This window comes from Canis lupus, chromosome 16, assembly GCF_003254725.2.
Source record: "Canis lupus dingo isolate Sandy chromosome 16, ASM325472v2, whole genome shotgun sequence".
Lineage (NCBI taxonomy): Eukaryota > Metazoa > Chordata > Mammalia > Carnivora > Canidae > Canis > Canis lupus.
Window position 1 is genome coordinate 56,183,613 of NC_064258.1, and position 24,174 is coordinate 56,207,786.

Genomic DNA, 24,174 nt, shown 5'->3' on the forward strand with positions numbered 1-24,174 from the left:
GATGATGGAGTTGGTTAAGTGTCCAACTCTTGGTTTCAGCTCATGTTGTGATCTCAGGGTCATGAGATTGAGCCCAGAGTTGGGCTCTGCACTCAGAGAGGAGGGGACTCTCTTCCCCTTTCTCCTTCTGCCCCTCTTCCCACCCCGCTCACTGACTCTCCTTCTCTCTAAAATAAATAAAAAGAATCTTTTTAAAAAAAAAAAAAGATGAAGCTGCCATATTCTTGCCCTGAATGATGTATGGAAAAGATTCCCATGTCTTTAAAATATGATCCCTTGGCTGCTGGTGACAAGCTAACTTCACTTGAGTACATCACTATTAAGGATTAAAATGTCGTTTTATCCAATCTCTTTGTTCCTTTTGTGCAGGAAGTGAGCCCTTAACCTCTGGAGCATAGATACCTTAGGCTTTAAAATCTGATTCAGGATCAAAGGGTGTATCATAAGGTGGCCTGGAGTCCAATAAATCCTAAAGAGGAGTAGGGTGGGAATTGCTCAAGAAAAGCAAAATGCCAAAAAGTTCAAAATAACCAAATTCCTCTGTTAGTTCCTAACCGCGTGGGAGGGTTGTCTCTTCCGTCTTTGCTGGGCTCTGCTGCCACAAAAAGGAGGTGACATTCTTTCATCACCACTCTGAAATGAAGTCTAGCTTAAGCCTTCTACCTCCTACCGTGCTATGGGCCCTATCCCCACACAATGTCCCCATTTCTGTTTTTGGAACAAATCTTGCGGGATCATGAGTCATAGCCATCAGCAGCTCGGCACACTTAGGACAAAGAGTCTTTCTCTTTTCTCTGACCAATCCCCAATAACTTAATGATTGGGTTTCTTGCTGCTAGCTGAGCACATTAACTGGCTGACAGCTGGCTCTTCATGCCAAGCTTTGAGGTTTGGCGGCAACTTCTTTTCCCGCCTTCTCCTGCCCTCTCTGGTGGCCGCCACCTGATAGAACTGCTAACGTGCCTCCTTCCTGCGTTCCTGTTGACAGATAGATGGAGGGACAGGCAGTTGGGTGATCGCCAGGTTGGGTTTCCCCCTGACAATTTCTCTCTCCTTAGGTTTAGCTAAGATTGCATCTGCCAACTTGCAGGAGGGAATACTAAATTAAACTTTTTCAGTATATCTCTGGATTATTACAGATAGAAAACTATTTTTCCCCCATAGATAAGCTGTGAATCCGAGCACTTAAAAAAATGAAGCCAGATTACCAAAGGTATTAGCAGGGCCACAGTTCTAGGTGGAGCTTAGAACTTGAAAGGCTACAAAGCTTTGGGAAAATATTAATGCCTGAATTGGGAATGCATGCTGAACAAAATACTAGGCTAGCCTAAACAATCTGCATGTTCTTTATTTAGCTCCAGTTCAATTATTTTGATTATCATTTTAGTTAACAGTGGAAATATTGTGAGGATAAAAGTAGATCTTATTTTGCCGGCACAGAGAATAGAATTTATAGGTTTAAGGGCTTGGTGAGTATTTTGAAACAGTTATATTTAATAAAAGAATCAGTCATGAACAATTAGAAACTAGCTTAAATATCTTCCAACAAAATCAATAAAATGTACATATACTAACTTAGGCTTTTAAAATGTATAAAATATTTTATGTGACAGTGTCGTACTTCAAAATAAAAGGAAGTAGAAAATTATCCTTGTTTAGACTTTAAGAGAAAGATGAAGTAAATTGAGAACAAGGAACATAACATTTGAATTACAATCATAGATCCCTTTAAAATACATACATTTTGGGCAGCTCAGGTGGCTCAGTGGTTCAGCGCTGCCTTCAGCCCAGGGCGTGATCCTGGAGTCTCAGAATCGAGTCCCACATCGGGCTCCCTGCATGGAGACTGCTTCTCCCTCTGCCTCTCTCTCTCTCTCTCTCTCTCTCTGTCTCATGAATAAATAAATAAATCTTTAAAAAATATATATATATATTTCCACTTCCCATTTTGATCATTAAATAATTGCTAAATGTGATAATTGTAAGTAAAATAGTTTTCTATATATTGTTATTTGAGTTATTTGGAGAAGATTCTTTGCTGAACCAAACCCAAGTCAGATTCCTGAATTTTCTTGTAGGCCCATCTGTGGACCTCCTTTAAAGTCCAATTTTAGCAAGAACCCTGCTAAGTCAGTTAATAAGAAACCTCCACTCTTGATATATGATCATCCTTTCTATCTCTTAGCATTTCTCATCCCCCACCATCCCTCAGGATGAGGTCCTACCACCTGGCCTGCAAGCATCTTTTTAGGTCAGTTTAGCTGGAAACTCTTACCTGATCTAGTGGCCCCACCCTGCTCCTTGGCTATGAATTCCCATTTCTCATGCTCTGTTTGTAGATGAGCCTCCTCTCTCCATCCTACTGCAGGATCTCATTGCGGTGGCTCCCACAACTATTATTACAACCCCCTTGAGTAAAGCCAGCCTTACTGTGCCTGTGCTTTAGCAAGGGTCATGAGTATGTGTGTATGTGTGTGTGTGTGTGTGTTTTTCTTTAATATTACCAATCAAAGAAACTACAGCTCTGGGGAGAAGACGAATGCCTTGTCTAAGGCCTCACAGCTGAATACTACTGAGGTAGGAGACTAGTAAATCTACTATAGGTCTCACACATGGAGAAAAGGGGCAGGGAGGTAGGTAGAAGAATGGCCTCCAGCTTGTGACTATATTGGCAAGGGGAAACTAAGGTTGCAGATAAGATAACAATGGGCTGGTGTTAAAGGGATCATCCTGAATCTTCTGGGTGAGTTCAAGGTGATCAACATCGCCAGGTCATGAATTAGGGAAGAGGAGGGCACTGTGATACTACCTCCACAGTGCTGCTGGTTTTGCAGATGGAGGAAGTGTCCACCAGCCAAGGAAGGCAGGTGCCTCTAAAAGCTGGAAAAGGCAAGACAAAGAGGTCGCCCCTGGAGCTTCCATGGAGGACTGCAGCCCTGCCCACACTGAATTTGAGGCTTATGAAACTCCTATCTGACCTCCAGAGAGGAAGGGAAAAACGAGGTAGAAGAGCAGGCAAAATAATTGAGTTGGATATAGAAAAGTAAAGAATGGGGGCACCCGGGTGGCTCAGTGGTTAAGCGTCTGCCTTTGGCTCAAGTCGTGACCCTGTGGTCATTGGATCAGGTCCTGCATCAGGCTCCCTGCAGGGAACCTGCTTCTCCCTCTGCCTGTGTCTCTGCCTCTCTGTGTCTCTCATGAATAAATAAATAAAACCTTAAAGAAAAGGATGAAGATGTGAAGAAGGTTAAGAATGATGAAGTTGGAGGGAAGGTGGCAGAGATAATAAGAGCTTGACTGTTTCTTCATCTTCAGTTTGCAAACAGCTTTATGATCTGAACAACTGGACTCCCTTATTCGGGTTTCTGAGTAGGTGTTAATACCCCCATTTTAAGATAAGGAAATTCAAGATTTGAGTGTTTGACTTGACCAAAGTAATTTGGACTAAGATGTAGGCAGAGAAACAGGAGGTAGCCAGAATTCAACATGCAAACTGCCATGCGCATAAGGCTTTGAGTGCAATTGCTTTTAAATGGGTAGGTGCCTGATTCTTTTTCTTTTCAAAACAATTAGCAACATCACTAAACAAACATGGTGACACCAACAAAAATTAAATAAATTAATCATGGTCCAGCTAACCCACAAATTATGTCTCTTACCCTCCTATATTCTTGTGATACATACACAATTTTGCATGGTTCTGATTACAATATAAATACAATTTTGGTGTTTTTTACTTTGTATCATATTTCCTGTATTAGTCTTCATAATTGTAATTTATAATGGCTGTTTGACATTTCACCACACTGATGTTTAATAACAATAAATTTCCATATTGTTTGACATTTGGTTGTTTGTTTTCGATATAATGATGCAATGTACATCTTTAGGTACATGTCATTTTCCTTTTTATTTTTATTTTTATTTTTTATTTTTTTCATTTTCCTTTTTATTTTATTTTTATTTTATTTTATTTTATTTTATTTTATTTTATTTTATATTTTTTTCATTTTCCTTTTTAAAAAACTTTTTAGAGCAGCTCGGGTGGCTCAGTGGTTTAGCGCCGCCTTCAACCCAGGGCGTGATCCTGGAGACCCGGGATCGAGTCCCACTTTGGGCTCCCTGTGTGGAGCCTGCTTCTCCCTCTGCCTGTCTCTCTCTCTCTCTCTCTCTCTCTCTCTCTCTCTCTAGGTCTCTCATGAACAAATAAATAAAATCTTAAAACTTTTTACTTAAATGCAAATTAGTTAACAGTGTAATATTAGTTTCAGGTGTAAAATATAGTGATTCAACACTTTCATACAACATCCTGTGCTAATCGCAAGTGTCCTCCGTAACCCCATCACCTACTTCACCCATTGCCCCCACTCACCTCCCATCTGGTAACCATTAGTTATCTCTAGGTAAGGGTCTGTCTCTTGATTTGCCCCCCCTTCTCTTTTCTATGCTCATTTGTTTTGTTTCTTAAATTCCACATATGAATGAAATCATAGAGTATTTGTCTTTCTCTGACTTACTTTGCTTAGCATAATACTCTCTAACTCTATCCATGTCATTGCAAATGCCAAGATTTCATTCTTTTTGTGGCTAATATCCCTTGCTATCTATATACACAATGTCTTCTTTATCCGTTCATCAGTTGATGGACACTTGGGCTATTTCCATAATTTGGCTGTTGTATATAATGGTGCTATAAACATTGGGGTACATGTATCCACTTGAATTAGTATTTCTGTGTTCTTTGGGTAGATGTCTAGTAGTGCAATTGCTGGATCATAGGGTAGTATCCAAAATATACAAAGAACTTACGAAACTCAACACCCAAAAAACAAATTATCCACTAAAAAAATGTATAGAAGGCACAGATGTTTCTCCAGAGAAGACTTACAAATGGCCAACAGGCATATAAAGAAATGCTCAATATCATTCAGCATTGGGGAAATGCAAATCAAAACTACAGTGAGATCCACCTCACACCAGTCAGAATAATTAAAATCAACAACAGAAGAAACTAGGTGTTGGTGAAGATGTGGATAAAGGGGAACCCTCTTGCACTGTTGGTGGGAATGCAAACTGGTGCAACTGCTCTGGAAAACAGTATAGAGTTTCCTCAAAAAGTTAAAAATAGAAACACCTTACAATCATTTTCCTTTTTTAAAAAAAGGAAATTTCAGATAAATACTAGGATTGTGCATATGGATGTTCTCATTATTCCATATTTATTGACCAATCACCTTCAAAACTGTTGTACCAATTTATACTGTATGAAGGTACAAGTTTACCAAGTCTCAGCAATTACACTTTCTTCCCTACTAATTTTGAAAGCCATTGTTAAAGGGTCTCAGATTAGCTAGTATCCTCTACTGACGAGCAAAAGGGTAGGAGATCACTGTCTACGTGCTTTTATGTTGATTTACTGCATAAGTAACTTGCCTTTATTTGCATTTCAGAATTTCAAAGGGGTATTAAGGAAAAAGCTAAATCCACCAAAATCAAGTTAGCCTTAGAAATAAATGACAGAGTGAAAGCAGGTACCAATGACCTACTTTATTCCAGTTTAATAAACTCTAACTGTGGAGAATGCCTATAAGTGAAATCACTTAGGAGGGTGATGGGAGAACTAGGAGGCACACTGCTCTCTTGGCCGTAGTCATTGGAAGGCCCAGGTGTGCCTGGTGGCAATATTTAGAAACCATGACTAAAACTCCAAGAACAGCCTCATAGTAAACAAGTTGTGTGGTTTAGGACCATGTAAAATTGTTCCCGGGCTGCTCTAGAAATGCTGAGGTGCTTGTCGTTTGTGTTTTGGATAAAGCACTTTGTATGAATTATAATTGATATACCAATATTTTAGGTGTAAAACTTATCGATTCAATATTTCTATACATTATGAAATGATCAACAGGTCTAGTTACCATCTGTCACCACACAGTTATAACAGGATTGTTAACTATATTCCTTTAGCGTATGTGACATTCCCAATTATTTATTTTACAGTTGGATGTTTGTACATCTTATTCACCTTCACCTATTTCCTCCACTACCTCCTCACTCCCTTCCCCTCTGCCAACCACCAGTTTTTTTTTTTCCATATCTATGAGTCTGTTCTTGTTTTCTCGGATACCGTATTATTTGACTTATATGTGGAATTTGTCTTCTGTGACTTGCTTCACTTAGCACAATATCCTCTAGGTCCACCCACGTTGTAAATATCAAGACATAATTTTTTATGGCTAAGTGATATTTCATTCTGTGTTTATGTGTGTCTTTATATGTATATACGTATCACATCTTCTTATCCATTCATCTGTCAATGGACACACACATTTAGGTCTTTCAGCCATATTGAGTTTATTCTTGTGTGTGATGGAAGAAAGTGATCTAGTCTCTTGCTTTTGCAAGTATATTTCCAGTTTTCCCAACACCATTTACTAAAGAGACTGTCTTTTCCCCATTGTTTGTTCTTTTTTTTTTTTTTTTTTTAAGATTTATTTGCCTATCTGAGAGAGTGACCCAGAGCACACAAAGGGAGAGAGAAGCAGACTCCTACGGGGCTCCATCCCAGGACCCCAGGATCATGACCTGAGCCCAAGAGAGACCCTTCACTGACTGACCCACCCAGGTGCACCTCCCCATTGTATGTTCTTGACTCCTTTATCATAAGTTAACGGACCAGATAAGGATGGGTTTACTAGTGTTTGATTTATGTGTCTGTATTTGCACCAGCATCATACTGCTTTAATTCCTGTAGATTTTTAGTATAGTTTGGAGGTATCACCTGCCCTGATTCCAGCTTTGTTCTTTCTCTAGAGAGCTTTGGCTATTCAGGGTCTTTTGACCCATACACATTTCATGTTTATTCTAGTTCTGTAAAAAAAAAAAAAATGGCTTTAGTATTTTGATAGATTGCATTGAATCTATACATTGCTTTGCATAGTATGGTCATTTTAATTGTATTCATCCAATCCCTGAACATACAATATTTTACTATTTGTGTTTTTTTCAATTTCTTTAATTAATGTCTTAGAATTATCAATGTACAGGTCTTCTACCTATTTGGTTAAATTTATTCCCAGGTATTTTATTCTTTTTGATGCATTTGTAAATGAGGTATTTTCTTATTTCTCTTTCTGATAGTTACTAATGTATAGAAACAACTGATTTCCATATATTCTGAATCCTACAATTTTGTTGAATTCATTTACACTAAAAGCTTTTTAGTGGAGTCCTTCAGGGTGTCTATAGCATCATGTCAATGATGCCATGGTGACATGGCTAGGACTAGGACTAGGACTAGGACTAGGACTCCCAGTACTATGTTGACTAGAAGTGGTGAGAGGGTGCATTCTTGTCTTCTTCCTGGAATTACCAGAAAAGCTTTCAGCTTCTGACTATTGCGTGTACTGTTAGCAATGGGCTTGTTATATGTGGCTTTTATTAGTTGAGATCTATTCCTCTATACTCAGTCTGTTGAGAGCTTTATCATATTTGGTTTTGGTATCAGGAAATGTTAACCTCCTGTGATGAGTTTGGAAATATTCTTATCTCTTTAATTATTTGGAATAATTCAAAGAGGGTAAGTATGAACTGTTCTTGAAATGTTAAGTAGAATTTGCTTGTAAAGCTAATTATCGATTTTCTTACAGGAAATTTTTTTTATTACTGACTCAATTTCATTACTAGTAATTATTCTATTCTGATTTTCAATTTCTTCATGAGTTAGAAACATAAGATTATATTTATAGAGACTTATCTCTTTCTTTTAGGTTTTCTAATTTGCTGGCTTATAATGTATGTAGTATTTTCTTATTGTATTTCCGTGTACAGATTCTAATTTCTAAATTTGTGCTTTTTTTTTTCCTTTGTGAATCTGGCTAAAGGTTTGTGGCTTTTGTTTACCTTCACAAAAAAACAAGTTCTTAATTTTTACATATTCAGTGTTTCTTCCATTTATTTCTGCCTCTGATCTCTATTATTTTCTTTTTTTTCCTACTAACTTAGGAATTTATTATTTTTTTTTAATTTCCTTTATGGTAGAGTTAGAATTTTTTTTTTAAGTGTTTTTCTTGTTCCATGAAGTATGTTGCATTGCTCTGAAATTCCCTCCTAAAACTGCTTTTACTGCTTCTTAAAGATTCTGGAACATTGTGTTTCCATTTTCATTGTCTCAAGGTAGTTTTTTATATCCTCTTTGGTTTTTTCATGTGCACATTGACTGTTAGGTAACATGTTAAATCTCCACATCTTTTTCCATTTTCTTCTTGTAATTAATTTCTAGCTTTACCCCACTGTGGTCAGAAAAAAAATTGATATTATTTCAGTCTTCTTAAATTTATTGATACTTGCTTTGTGACCTAATACATGATCTATTCTGGAGAATATTTCATGTGCACTTGAAAAGAATATTTATTGTGTAGTTTTTGGATGGAATCTTCTGTATAAAGTTCAGCTGGTCTAATGTGTGGTTTTTGTTTTTTTGTTTTTTTTCATTAGAAATTGAAATTTTTTCCATGCTGAGAGATTTTTATTAACTTAAATTGACATTTTTAATTTTGTTTACCAGGTCCTTAGTGAATATACCTTTATTTGATACAAACCTACGGGTTCTTATTGGTACCACAGGCTCATGGAGACTCACAGTTGTCAGTGTTTTGTAGTGATTAAAACAATACTCAAGAAGTTACTTCACTGAAATACTTAAAAGCGTATTCTGGAGAGTATTTGAAAGTAATTTATAATTTCTTTCATTTATAAATAGTAATTACAAATTTAGATGGGTATCTGGTGTTGAAGATAAACACTTAATAAAACATTGTTTTAATACCTTTCTCTATGGAGATTAGTTATAGCTATGATATATTCATAACAGTAAGGGATAAAGCTTTATCTTCATATTTATTTTATTCATAGGACTCTTACCAATGAAGAATGTTGTATCCAACAATAAACTGGCATATTGCAAGGGGCATTCTGCAGAAATAAAAATTATTTTTGTTTTTGCTTCCCTTGCTTCAGGAGACCTATCTAGAAAAATGTTACTGTGACCTATGTCAGAAAAATTACTGCCTGGGCTCTCTTCTAGGAGTTTTATGGTTTCAGGTCTCACATTAGGATCTTTCATCCATTTTGAGTTTGTTTTTGTGTGTGATGTGAGAAAGTGGTCCGGTTCCATTCTTTTGCATGTAGTTGTCTATTTTTCCCAACACCGTTTGTTAAGAGACTTTTTCCCATTGCATATTCTTTCCTCTTTTGTCAACGATTAATTGACCATATATAATTGTGGGTTTATTTCTGGGCTCTGTATTCTGTTCCATGGATCCATATGTCTGTTTTTGTGCCAGTGCTATAGTGTTTTGATTACTACAGCTATGCAGTATATCTTGAAATCTGGAATTGTGAAACCTCCAGATGTGTTCTTTTTCAAGATTGCTTTGGCTGTTCAAGGTCTTTTGTGGTTCCACACGCATTTTAGGATTATTTGTTCTAAGTCTGTGAAAAGCGCTGTTGGTATTTTGATAGGGATTTCATGAAATGTGTAGACTGTTTTGTGTAGTATGGACATTTTAACAATATTCTTCTAATCAATGAGCATAGAATGCCTTTCCATTTCTTTGTGTCATCTTCAATTTTTTTCGCCAGTAGTTTTATAGCTTTCAGGGTACAGGTCTTTTGCCTCTTTGGTTATATTTATTCCTAGACATTTTATTCTCTTTGGTGCTACTGCAAAAGAGATTATTTTCTCAATTTCACTTTATGCTGCTTCATTATTAGTGTACAGAAATGCAACAGATTTCTGTATATCGATTTTGTATCCTGTAACCTTACGAATTCATTTATCAAGTCTAATAGTTTTTTTTTTTTGCTGGAGTCTTTAGGATTTTCTATATATAATATTGCATCATCTGCAAATAATGAACAAGTTTTACTTCTTCCTTATTGGGATGCTTTAATTTCTTTTTGTTGTCTGATTGCTGAGCTAGGACTTCCAGTACTATGTTGAATAAAAGCAGTGAGAATGGACATGCTCCTAAGGTTCTTGATCTTTGGGAAATTGCTGAGTTTTTGACCATTCAGGATGATCTTAGTTGTGGGTTTTTTTCACATATGCTCTTATGTTAAGTATGTTCCCTCTAAATCTACTTTTGTTGAGGGTTTTTTTTTTTTAATCATGAGTGGATGTTGTACTTTAAGTGCTTTTTTTGCATCTATTTAAAATAATCATATTCCTTACCTTGTTGTATCATATTGATTGACTTGGAGATAGTGAACTATCCTAGCATCCCAGGAATAAATCCTATCTGATTAGGGTGAATGTTTTTTGTTTTGTTTTGTTTTGTTTTGTTTTTTAATGTATTGTTGGAAATGGTTTGGTACTGTTTTGTTGAGGATTTTTGTGTCTATGTTCATCAGAGATACTGACCTGTGGTTCTCGTTTTTTGTATTGTCTTTTTCTGGTTGTAGTATGAGGTAATGCTGGTCTCATAGGATGAATTGAAAGCTTTCCTTCCTCTTCTAGTTATTGCAATAGTCCGCAAAAAAAGTATTAAATCTTCTTTAAATATTTGATAGAATTCTTTTGTGAAGCTGTCTGGTCCTGTACTTTAGTCTGTTGGGAGTTATTTTTTTGTTGTCGTTGTTGGTTTTTGTTGTTGTTGTTGTTTTGATTACTAATTCAATTTCATTGCTGGCAATCAGTCTGTTCAAATTTTCTATTTCTTCCTGATTCAGTTTTGAGAGATTATATTTCTAAGAATTTATCCATTTCTTCTATGTTGTCAAATTTCATAACATTCTTTTCATAATCTATATCTGTGGTATTGATCTTTTCATTTCTGATTTGTGTGTGTGTGTGTCCTCATTTTTGCTTACTTGCTTTTTTTCTTATGAGTCAGGCTAAAGTTTTAAAGTATTGTTGATCTTTTCAAAGAACTAACTCCTGGTGTAATTGATCTGCTTTGTTTGGATGGCTGTTTTTTCTTTTTAGTTTCTCTTTGATTTATTGCTGATCTGATCTTTATTATTTCCTTCCTTTTGTTGTTTTGGGGTTTTGTTCTTTTTTCAAACTCCTTTAGGTGCAAGGTTAAGTTGTTTACTTGAGATTTTTCTTGCCTTTAATGTAGGTCTATATTGCTATAATCTTTCATATTACACCACTTTTGCTGCATCTAAAAGATTTTTGACCTTTGTGTTTTCATTTTCAATTGTCTGTGTATTTTTGGATTTCCTCTGATTTCTTGATTGACCCATTCATTGTTTAGCACCATGTTATTTAAACTTTATGTATTTGTGTTCTTTCCAGGTTGATTTCTAGTTTCAGTGTTGTTGTCAGAAAAGATACATGATATGACTTAATTCTTTCTAAATTTATTGTGACTGTTTTATGGCTGATTAAGTGATCTCTTCTAAAGAATATTCTTCTAAAGAATATCTCTTCTAAAGAATAATGTGCACTTGAAAATAATGTGTGTTCTGCTTTAGGATGGGATATTATAAACAAGTCTGTTTATAATGTGTCATCCCAAGCCACTGTTTCTTCTTTTTCTTTTTGGATTATCTACCCATTGATGCAAGTGGGGTTCTAAATCCCCTACTATCAGTGTATTACTCTTGAATATTTTTATATTTATTTTGAGCTGCTGTATGTATTTGGATGCTTCCGTGTTGGATGCATAAGTATTTACAATTTCTATATCTTCTTGTTGGCTTATCCTTTTTTTTGATTATGTAGTGTCCTTGTCTCTTATTACAGTCTTTGTTTTAAAGTCTATTTTATCCCATATAAGTATTGCTACCCTGACTTACTTTTAACTTCCATTTGCATGATAAATACTTTTCCATCCCTTCACTCTGAATCTGCATGTGTCTTCAAGTCTGAAATAAGTTTCTTGTAGACAGCATAAATGAGTCTTTTTTATCCATTCACCACCCTATGTTTTTGGATTGGAGCATTTAGTCCATTTACAGTCAAAGTAATTTTTGATATGTAGTTACTGCCACTTTACTTGTTTCAAGGTTTTTTGTTTTGTTTTAGTTCTTCTCTGTTACTTTCTTCCCTTGCTCTCTTTCATGATTTGCTGGCTTTCTTTAATGGTGTACTTGGGTTCCTTTCTCTTTACTTTTTGCATATCTACTACCAGTTTTTGATTTGTGGTTACCATTAGGTTTGTAAGTAATATCTTATGCATATAGCAGTCTATATTGAATTGATGGTGGCTTAAGTTTGAACCCCTTCTTTACTCCCTTCCCCACAATGTTTAGGTATCTTGTTTCATATTTTACATCCTTTTATTTTGTGAATCCCTTGACGGATTTTTATAGATATACTCAATCTTACTTTTTCTGTGCTTCCTACTTTTCTTATTCCTGCTAATGATCTTTCCTTTCTGCTCAAAGGGTACCCTTTAACATATATCATAGTGCTGTCTTAGTGGTCATGAAATCCTTTAACTTTTGTTACCTGGGAAACTATCTCTCTTTCTATTCTGCATGATAGCCTTGCTGGATAGAATATTCTTTGCTGCAGGTTTTTTTTATCTTTCAGCACTTTCAATATAATTGAAATAATTTCAAGATATCTTCTCTTGCCTGCAGTTTCTGTTGAGAAATCAGCTGATCATCTTATGGGGTTTCCCTTGTATGTAACTGCTTTCCTTTGCTGTTTTAAAATTTTTCTTTGTCACTACTTTTTGCTATTTTAATGACTGTGTCTTGGTGTGAACTTTCTGGGAATGAGTTTGGGGCTTTCTGTGCCCCCTGGATATGGATTTCTGTTTCCTTCTCCAGATTTGGGAAGTATTCAGCTATTATTTCTTAAAATAAACTTTTATGCTCCCTTTTCCCTCTTCTCTTTCTAGGATACCTATTATGCATATTCTACTATACTCGGTGGTGTTGCTGAGTTTCCTCTATTTTAATTATTTGTTTTATTTTATTTATTTTTTAAAGATTTTATTTATTTATGAGAGACAGAGAAAGAGGGGGGAGGGCAGAGACACAAGCAGAGGGAGAAGCAGGCTCCATGCAGGGAGCCCGACGTGGGACTTGATCCCAGATCTCCAGGATCAGGACCTGGGCTGAAGGTGGCACTAAACCGCTGAACCACCCGGGCTGCCCTATTTTAATTTTTTAACGTATTTTTTTTCTTTCTACTATTCAGATTGATTGCTTTCTATTACTCTGTCTTCCAGGTCCCTGATCCTTTCTATAGTCTACTATTAATTCCATGTAGTGTGTTTTCAATTTCAGTTATTTATCTCTGGTTCTTTTTTATGTTCTCTCTTTGCTGAAGATCTCACTGGGGCCCTCCATTCTTTTCTCAAGTCCAGTGAGTATATTTATGACCATTATTTCAAATTCTCTATCATGCATTTTACTTATCTCTGTTTTGTTTAGCCCTCTTTCTGTAAATTTCTGTTCCTTCATTTGGGAAATATTCCTTGGTCTCCTCACTTTGTATAACTCTGTGTCTGTTTCTATGTGTTAGGAAAATCACCTATGTCTCCTTCTCTTGAAGGTAGTGGTTTTATGAAGAAGTCCTATAGTGTCCTGTAATGCAGTGTCCCCTGTTCACCACAACCTGGTGCTTCAGAGGTGTTCTTATGGGGTTTGCACTTGCCCTACTGTTATGGTTGGGCCACTTTTCCCTTCATCCCAGTTTTCTGCAGTGGCTCTCTTTGTGTTTGGTGGACAGGGTTTGGTGCCTATATTGTGTTAGTGGGTCAGTCTAGGGCCACCATGGGCTTGAGTTGAGTCAGACCAGGCATTTGACAGAGATGGAATAGCACCAAACTGCAGGGTACTTTACCTGTGTTGTCCCCTGAGAAGCTTTCATTGGTTAGTGAAGAATATAATTAGACCAACTCTCTCCCCTTGCCTGCTGCTGTGTGGGTGGTATGTATATGTGATTATCTTCCCTTATCCTTGGGACAGGAGTCCCTTTGGAGTGGCACAAGTCTCTGTCAGGGCTGCTTGCACAGTGCTAGTCTTGTGACACCTCTTTGGAAGGGCTCCAGACAAGAACATATTAGAGGGGCATGTTTGCAGAACACCAGAGTGGGGTACAGGGTGGTAGAAATGTTTGCATGGGTCTGCTGTGGGAGGGGACCTGGAGCTAGAGGCCTGGCCAGAGTAGTTGTGTCCACAGAAGAATGCAGGGCAAAGTGAACCATTAGCAGTTAGTCAGTGTTGGCACTGTGCTGGTCCCTGCAGGTTTCCCATGTCTCTGCTGGGTGACAGGAGAGGGAAATGGTGCTGTCCACTCCTTTATCCCAGGAGGTCTCCCAGTGATCCCTGCCCTTCAGCACATGTTCTGAGATTAGTCAACAAATCTTCCCATATACTGTAGGCATTTTTCAACCACTGCTTTTATGCAGGTAACTTCATGGAGCTCTTTGTTGTGTTGTCTCTTTAGGGGCAGGGACTTGGTTTCCTATTGATTCCCATTGGGCCTTCTGATTTTTAAAGTTCCAGGTGGTAAGCCCTGTGGACTTGAAGAGCTCAAAGAATCATGTCCCTTTGGTTTTCAGGAAGGCTAATGTCTGGGGTGCTTGGTGTGAGGGCCTGGTCCTCTCATTTTCATGTGCCCATGGCATTTCTCCTTCCTGTAAACTGTCCCATGGGTCCATTTAGCTTCCAACCATGTCCCTGCCCTTCCTAGCCTCTTCAATGTGGTCCCTTCTTTACATTTAGCTGTGGAGATTCTGTTCTTCAGTCTGCAGGTAATTTTCTGGGTTATTTACAGCCAGAATGTGGATGTTATATAGTTGTATCCATGGGATGAAGTGAACTTAGTTGTTTCCTATTCATTTATCTCTCCTAGAAGTCTCCCAGACCTTTATGTCTTTATCTTTCCCCAGATTACAGAAGTTTTCCACCATCATTACTTAAAATTTTCTGGCCCTTTCTCTCTTTCCTTCTGGGACCCCTATAATGTGAATATTATTCCACTGAACATTGTCCTGGATGTCCCTAAGGTATTGTCACTTTTCCAATTCTTTTTCATTCTGCCATTCTATCTGGATTTCTTCTATTGCTTTGTCTTCCAGCTCACTGACTCATGCTTCTATTTTATCTATGCAGCTATTGAACTGCTCTAGTCTTCTCAATTTAGGTATATATTCTGTTTGGTACTTCTCACATTTCCTGTCTCTTGGAAGTTTGTGTTCATTCATTTTTCTCCTGAGTTTGGTGAACATCTTTATGACCATTACTATGAACTCTTTTCGGATATGTTGCTTATATCCTTTTAAGGTCTTTTTCTGGGGATTTGCCTTATTATTTGGATTGGAAAACATTCCTCCGTCTCTACATTTTGCCTGGATCTCTGAACTTCTCCATGTGTATTGGAAGAAATTGCTATCACCCTCAATTTTGAGGGGGCTATCTTGTGCAGGAGCTGTTCTGAGCAGCCCAGAAATGCAATCTTCCCTTCCTATAAGAGCCAGCCACTCTATGGGCATCCATCCGTGGGCTTGTATGCCTGCTGCCTAGGGATTTCAGGGCTCCTGCCACTTGTCTGACCCCGTTGCTATTCATCCATTGTGCATGCAGGCTGTGACTTGGGGCACTCAACTGACTCTTGTGGTCCTGCATAGGGTGGTTAGGGCATGGGGTAGTTCTACCAACTTGCTTGTGCTAGCAGGCTAGAGAGAGACATAAAAAATGGTCTCTGTCAGCTCCATCACCAGCCAATGAGCATGAGATTGCTTCTGCCCCTGGATAAAATCCCTGTAGATTCCTGCATCTCATGCAGCTACTTGAAAATTAATAGGTTTCCCTCACTTATGGTCTAGGCATGTTTCAATTTGTTGCTTTTTGTACTGGATCTCAGGCCAAGTACATTTGCGTATAAGCCTTTTTCGAGCAGGGTGTCCATTCCCTATGATTCTATGAGTCTTCTGGTCTTAAATCCCCATTAATTTCCAAAACCAGATATATTAGGGGCTTGTATTTTTGGTACTGGCCACCAGGATGGGGGTGCCTGATAATGGGGCACAATCCCTTGAAATAGTGTTCCATATGTGGGGCATTCCTACTGATTGTGGTGGGGTCACTATGTCTGGGCTGGGGGTTGGTATAAGGCTGTATTTTATTTTTTAAGATTTTACTTATTTATTCATGAGAGAGAGAGAGAGAGAGAGGCAGAGACACAGGCAGAGGGAGAAGCAGGCTCCATGCAGGGAGCCCGATGTGGGACTCGATCCTGGAGCCCCAGGATCAGGCCCTGGGCTGAAGGCAGGACTAAACCGCTGAGCCACCCAGGCTGCCCAAGGCTGTATCTTTGATTCTCCTACTCTCCTTGATGCATCTTTGTCTTTAGTTGTAGAGGCATTTTTCATCCAGTTATTAGATCCTTTTTAAAGGAAAAATACTCCATATGTAGCTGTAAGTTTGTTGTGGCCCTGAAAGGAGTTCAGAGACTTTACATGCCACCAACATGAATTACTCCTGTGAGATGCTCAGCTTTTTTTACACGGTTCTTCTAGTTAAAATGTATTCATGCCCCTATTTTGCCAGAGAAGCTTGGGGAAAGTTGGCAATGAAATGTCCTTCACTCTTGCTTTTACAATATTGCTATCATTTTTATTGAGATATAATTGACATATATTATTAGTTTCAGGTGTAAAACATAATGATTATATATTCATATATATTGTGAAAAGACCACAATAATAATTAACATTTGGCACCACACGTTTCAAAATTTCTTCTTGTGATAAGTTATAGAATCTACTCCTTCAGGGGCTTTCAATTATACGAAAACAGTACTGTAAGCTGCAATCACTATGCTATACATTATATCCCTATGGCTTATTTACTTTATACTGGAAGTTTGTAACTTTTGATCTCCTTCACCAATTTCACCACTCCCCAACTCATGCTTATGGCAACCACTAATTTGTTTTCTACATCTAAGAGTTGAGTGTTTTTGTTTTTGCTTTTTACATTCCACATATAAGTAAGGTCATATGATATTTGTCTTTCCCTGTCTTACTGACTTCATTTAGTACGATGCCCTTGTAACAAAGCCCAAGTTCATTTGCTGGACATAGATTAAAGCTAATCAATGAAACATAAGACTATGCAGCAACAAAAGGGTTTATTTTAGAGGCAGCTAAATGAAAAGATAGGAGAGTAGGTCTATAATCCCTCTTTTGAAGGAGGGGAGTCAGAGAAATTTAATCAAAAAGGGGTTTGGGTGGAAAGTTGTAGTTGTTCTTATCAGCCCCATTAATGCTTTGATTTACCAGTTTCAATCCTTTCTATCTTTGATCATTCCTCATTCTTGAGGGACCTGGGACAATGATGGCTCTAATTTCTTGCTGAAATGGGGTAAAGATTGAGTTTAGAGGAATATACCCATTTAGAAATATTCTTTAGTTCTAGGTTGAGACCCAACATTCTGTATTACCAACATTTTTGTTATTTGGTTAATAGTTCTTCTACAACATTCTATATTTTATGACTAATAGCAAGAGAGAATTAAGAATATGGACATTTCACATTTGAATACTAAAACCTAATTCCTTAAGGTATCCTGAAAACTAGTTCTAGATCTGAATCTAGGGCCTTAGGGTAGATTTGTTGTAACTAAATAGCTTGTAGTACGACGAATTAGCTACTGCACAAACAACTCCTTGTTCTGCCAAACTATAATCTAAAATAATTCTATTATCTCAAACTACTTGGCCAAAGAGTCTAAATCTTTTTATCATGCTCCAGCTGTTTAAATATTTATATTACCAAGGGAAATATTTAAACCCACAAACAAAAATATAACCTGGGATTGCACATAGCACTCCTGTTAATTCACAAGGATCAATACTTTTGAGACTTACTGATTTCTTCCGACCAGCTCTCCTAAATAGTAGTTTCAGGTATGTCAGAGGCTAGTTGGTCCAAGCAGGGTTTCCTTCCATGTTCTCCTTGCAAGCAGTGTGTATGGGACCTGTGGATTCTCATAGAACCAGTTTAATTAGAGTGTGTTAAATCCACAGCTCAATTCCCTTTAGTTTCACTGAAGAATGTGTGGTCAGTAACATCTCATAAGGTTCTGTCCAAGGAGGTTGGAGTTGGACCTCTGGGTGCTTGCTCTTCCAGGTCTTTGATAACATCAAGTCTCTAGGATTCAGGCAGTATGAGGGCACATCTGTGGGGTGCATCAACTTGCTTTTTTGGAATCATGATAAAATCTACCTACCAGTCTTTTCCAGATTTGGTGTCTCTAAGTTGTATACCTTTGAGAACTGATGGAAGCCCCCCATTTTAGGATTATTTTTTAGCACAAATGTCATATTTTGGACTATCTTTACAACAGTCTCTGAAGATTGGGATCCACGATCTATTTCTGAATCCTTTGAAATGTGGCATCTTAATTTTAATAGGTGCTTTGATAAATATGGCTACTTATTTTTTCCAGAAGATGTTCTGGAATAAGGATTACCTTTTGTGAATTATATTTTAAGCTGGCTTTAGTGCCAGCATGGTATCTCATTCCCCATTCTTTAGTTCTCGTTAGTGTCTGGTACTAAAGCCATTATACTGGGTTTTGAAGACTGTATGGGCTGCCAGCTTGGTGGCTTGAGCTGCCTTATTATTCTCTTGGGCTCACTCTGTTCATTTTATGGTGTCCTTGGCAGTAGACAATAGCTGATAGGTCACCACTGTATCCAGCTCTTCATTGACCTTAATCCATACAACTGCTCTGGTCTGCAAACATCTCAAGGTCTGGATTTTCCTGGAAAAAAAAATGTGTTCTGGTGATGATTCTGAGTGGCCCATATGGTAACAGGCAAACATGGGCTGCTGTGGCAATTTTTTGTGATGTTTTCCTCAAGTTGTCTAGCTTCAGGAAAACAAGTGCAATTTTAGTTCTGTTTGAGGAAATCAGAAGACTTTTAGGATCCAGTCCAGTATTCTAGGTAAACAACAAACACTCAAAGTTAATCAGAATTAGAACCTAACATCCACAAAGGTGTGCTACTGAAACATAATTTCTCTCCAAAATCACCTTCATTTCCAAAGATAGGCAAATTAAGACTAATTTGTTAGTAAAATAAGTGATTTTCAACAAATTTGACCTAATCTTTTTTAATCTGTATTGCTAGAACTTTTTATAAAGAATTTCAGATAGAACTTTCAAAGCCTAAGAAGCCAAGCCAAATACTTGCCATCAGACTTCACCTCCACTACCTACAGATGGGTGAATTCCTCTCTTGTCAAGGTTTCCAAAATTCTCGAAGTTTCCTGAACCTGACAAGAAGTGGCCTTTTTTTTACTCACCTGGTAAGGTTGCTGGGAACACTGAAACAAGGTACTAGGCTTATTTTTCCAAGGGCTTGCATTGTCTCCATGAAGTCAACCCTATTTCCTTAAGGGGGTGTGGTCATCTCTGATTCTACGCATGTCTCTCAAATATGGCATTTCAGTCGAAGCCTTGGTAATATAATCAATATTTCCAATTGTGTCCTGTCATAAAAAGAACAGAATCTTACTCAACTTATGCAAATAAATACATTGCCTTGAAAAGAAAAGAAAATAATCACTTTGAGTTAGAATTCTGGAGTGATTAGGTAGGGAGAAAAAGATAAATCTGTTTTGTTGGGGGTTTTTTGCCAAATTTTTTAAGTTAGAGATAGCTTAAGAGAAATTTTCCTTAAAACGGGAAGAGCAGATATTAGAGAATCAGCCACATTTCAAATAGGAGTCATAAAAAATATAATTCTCTTCAACTTTATTCAACCCCCTATAATATTGTTCTGTTTGAATGTAGTTTTTTTTTATTAGTTCTAGAAATTCTTAGTTCATTTTTGTGGTCTTAAAGTTACCAGAAACCTGTATTTATCATTATAATGTACTTGTCAAGAAAACTCTGTGGCATACAACCCTTCAATAATTAGAATTACAATTGATGACTTTATACCAGGACATATCAAAACCTCAGGAATTTTATATAATTTTGGGGAGAGAGAGCATTCATCCATACAATATTACTTAAGGTTTATTATCCCTTACTTGACTACGCTTCCCATGTAATTTTATGTACCAAATAAACAACTTTCTCAAATAATCAAAGATCTAATAAAGACAAAACATGGATAAATTATCTAAGAAGAATCTCATTTTAACAGAAAAATAAATTCCAATCCTCTACTGGTGCACTTCTGCTTTAAAAGTAATTTAATGCAACAGGATGATTTTTTAAAAATTTTATGCAGTCTCTCTCTTCCTCCATTGTCTCCCATGTCAATATATATATTGCTCAGTGCAGACAGCTGCCTTGCCAAGGTCACTCCCTCTTCTCAGGTGGTCACATCCAATGACTGTTCAATATGAGAGTATAAAGTGCAGCCCCTTTGCCCCAATTTAGATGATTCTGGAGGGTAATCCAACTTTTGTAATTCCTTTGAGAATCAGCTAAGGCATCTGTTGATGTATCATTGCTCAACTTCTGTGTGATCTTGTTCTCTCACTTTTCTTCTTTTGCCAAATGTTGATCACTTTTTTTTTTTTTTATGATAGTCACAGAGAGAGAGAGAGAGAGGCAGAGACACAGGCAGAGGGAGAAGCAGGCTCCATGTACCGGGAGCCCGACGTGGGATTCGATCCCGGGTCTCCAGGATCGCACCCTGGGCCAAAGGCAGGCTCCAAACCGCTGCGCCACCCAGGGATCCCCTGTTGATCACTTTCTAATAAACTTTTTCACATACTCATCTCAAAAATCTTATTCTTATCTATGCATAAAATTTCTTTCCAGAGATTCCCTTTCACAAACCTTTTACTATTTTCTTCTTTATATACAGATTTTGTCTGAAGTTTTCCACCTTTGAATAACCAGTCTGTTTCCTTGCATACAGACTTGTCTCTATTAGTCTTAATTACATTTATTAAAATTCTAATGTTTTCCTCTAAAAACAAGTGAACAAACAAAATAGAATCAAATATAAAGAAAAAACTGGTGATAGAAGGACATACTATGTGCTTTCTCTTTCCTGACAAATTTTGCAACAGAGATAATGTAAACGTACCTCTCAGAACGCAGGTAACTTTAAAGACATGTCCATTTTAATAAATCCAACAACTTTAAATTAGCTTTCATATCAAATATTTTTCCAGATCAAATGACCTTGAAAAATGTTTGGGTTAGTTTTTGAGTTTCAGGAGGGCCATTTCTCACAAGCATTTGCCTTTAAACCAGCCAGAGTTCTTTCACCAATTTTAGGAATACCATGCAAAGACCAAGAAAACATCTCACATTTAAAACATACATGGACATCAATCGATCAACCTATGTGTACAGATACACAAACAAGATACAAACAATCTTAAAATGGTATTATATAACTTATGGATCCATTAGTCATTTTTCTCTCAAGCCTAATGACTACTATGGCCAAGCAGAGTCAGAAAATTTTTTTCCTTTTCATAAATTCATAACTATTCAATTTTGGAGAATATAGATCAAAGGGCTGCATTTAGGGACTAAATTATCATTTCCCATTTTCCAGTCAGAGCACAACCAGCTTTATCCAAAGATACCAAAAACTGAAGCAATAAACAAACCCAGTGAAGCCCAGAGTACCTCTGTGAGCATTAGTTCTTCTCCAAAAGTCAGGACTTCACTGTGACTGTATCAAATAGATTCCTTGGTCACTCCTTTTCCAATCAGATGAAAAAGAAAGCCAAGAGATCCAAACCAGACAAAGAGGAGGAAAAACAAAAAACAAAAAACAAAAAAACAAAAAAACAAAAAAAACCACCTCACATGCTCTCACACACAAAGTGCTCACTAAGAGACATCTGTTCAAAACAAACCAAAAACCATTTTCTCGCTGCAAGAGTTATATTACGTTCTGAAGATCCCCAGCGCTCAGTCGGTGTCGGGCCTGAGAGACGGTCCCGAGAACAAAGAGCCAGGACCATTGTTTAGACCCATCATGGGACTGTTACTGGGTCTAACAAACCACAAGCAAAGATGTCTTGCCCAGCTTTCCAAATTTGTAGGCAAAACCCGGCTCCTCTGCCTGACAGGCAACAAGGCCAATCACCGAGGCATGGAGTATGCATCAAGGAAAGAGTTTGAGAGGCGGCTAAATGAGAAGGGAGAGCAAGCCTCAAATCTGCCTCCCCCAATAGGAGAGTTAGGGAAATTTAAAGGCAAACTAAAAAGTCCGGGTAAAAAGTTGCAGCTGGACTTCTTAATGCCATTAACCCTTTGGTTACTGTTTTCACCTTCAAGTTAAACTCACACTCTCACAAAGGCAGGATTTCCTTCTTTTATGGCTGAACACCATCCCATCGTGTGCACGCACACCACATCTTTATCTCATTGGTTGAGGTTCGTTGAAACCTTGAGGTCAGTGAGGTTGCTGCCACACGTTGACTCTTGTAAACAATGCTGCCATGGACATGGAGGTGCGTACATCCTTCCAAGGTAGAGGTTTCGTACTCTTGACAGAAACACCCAGAAGTGAAATCACTGGATTGTTTGGTAGTTCTATTTTTAATTTTTTTGAGGAAACTTCATACTATTTTCCGTAGTGACTGTACCAAATTACATTCCTACCGACAGCATGAAAGTGTTCTTTTGCTCCACCTCCTTAACAACACTTGTTGCGTCTGGTCTTTTTTGTAGCAGCCATTCTAACAGGGTGTGTGTGCATGTGCGTGTGCATGTGAGTGCTTCAATATGATTGGCACGCAATGTTTCATTAGTTTTAGGCCTACACCATGGTGATTCCGCGCCTGTACACCATCCCATGTCCTAGGTTATGCTGTGCTCCCCACAGGTGTATATATCATCTAAAATTAGTATTTTTGGGAGCACTTGGGTAGTACTGTTGGTTAAGCATTTGCCTTGGGCTCAGGTCATGATTTTGGGCTCCTAGGATTGAGCCCTGGGTCAGGCTCCTGTTTAGTGGGGAGTCTGCTTCTCCCTCCCCCTCCGTACCTCCCTCTTGCTTATGCTTGCTCATGTGCTCTCTCTCTAATAAATAAAATCTTTAAAAAATTTTTTAAAAATAGTGTTTTCTTCTCCTTTGGGTAAATACCTAGTAAAAACCTGGTAGTAGAATGATTAAATTATATGATATTCTTATTTTTAGTTTTTAAGGAACTTCCATACTGTTTTCCACAGTGGCTGCACCAGTTTGTATTCCCACCCACAGTGCATGACGTTTCCTTTTTCTCCGTACCCTTGCCAACACTAGTTACTTCTTCTCTTTTTTATTTTAGCTATTTGACAAGCGTACCGTGATACATCACTGTGGTTTTGATTTTCATTTCCATTTTGATTAGTAATGTTGAGCATCTTTTCATGTATCTGTTGGCCATTGGTGTGTTTTCTTTGGAAAAATGTCTGTTGAGGGCCTCTGCCCGTTCGTTAATTGGATATTTACTTTTTGTTGCTGTACAGTTCTTTGTATATTTTAGATATTCTTTATCAGGTGGATCATTTGCAAATATCTTCTCTCATTCAGTGGGTTGCCTTTTCATTTTATTGGTTTCCTTTTCTGTGCAGATGCATTTTATTTCAACGCAGTCTCATTTGTTTTTGTTGTATTTGCTTTTGGTGTCAAATCCAAAAAAAAGTTATTCCCAAGATTGATGTCAAAGAGCATATCCACTACATTGTCTTTGAAGAGTTTTACTTTAAGATCAAATCTTTAATCCATTTTGAGTTAATTTTTGCACGTGTATGTGTAAAATCCTGGTCCAGTTTCATTCTTTTGTGTGTGGCTATCCAGGTTTCTCACTGCTATTTATTGGAAAAGAAAAACTGTCCTTTCCCCTTGTATATTTTTGGCTCCTTTGTCATAAATCAATTGGCCATATGTGTGTGTGGGTTTATTTATGGGCTCTGTATTCTGCTCTATGGATTTTTGTCTGTTTTTATGCCAAAAGCATATTTTTTATTAGTACAGATTTATTGTAGCTTGATATCAGGGAACATAATGCCTCTGGCTTTGCTCTTCCCAAGATTGCTTTGGCTATTGGAAGTCTTTTGTGATTCCATATAAGTTTTAAGATTTTTTTCTTTTTCTGGAGAAAAAAAAAATGCCATTTTGGGGGGACTGCATTGAATCTGTAGATTGCTTTGGGTCATATGAACATTTTAACAATATTTTTCCAGTCCATGAGCACAGATTATCTTCCCATTTATTTGTGACTTCAAGT

At 37.5% G+C, this 24,174-nt stretch overlaps 1 long non-coding RNA gene across 1 annotated transcript in view; it reads right to left on the minus strand.

Moving 5' to 3' along the window:
• Positions 1-222: 222 nt before the first annotated feature.
• The window catches only part of LOC112659168 (uncharacterized), a 54,051-nt gene continuing 30,099 nt past the window's right edge, over positions 223-24,174 (minus strand). Inside the window, exons 2-5 of the long non-coding RNA XR_003136242.3 lie at positions 19,282-19,467; positions 17,838-18,736; positions 1,742-1,884; positions 223-978 (exon numbers count right to left, since the gene is read on the minus strand). This is a non-coding gene — a long non-coding RNA (uncharacterized LOC112659168). The remainder of the gene's footprint in view (positions 979-1,741; positions 1,885-17,837; positions 18,737-19,281; positions 19,468-24,174) is intronic.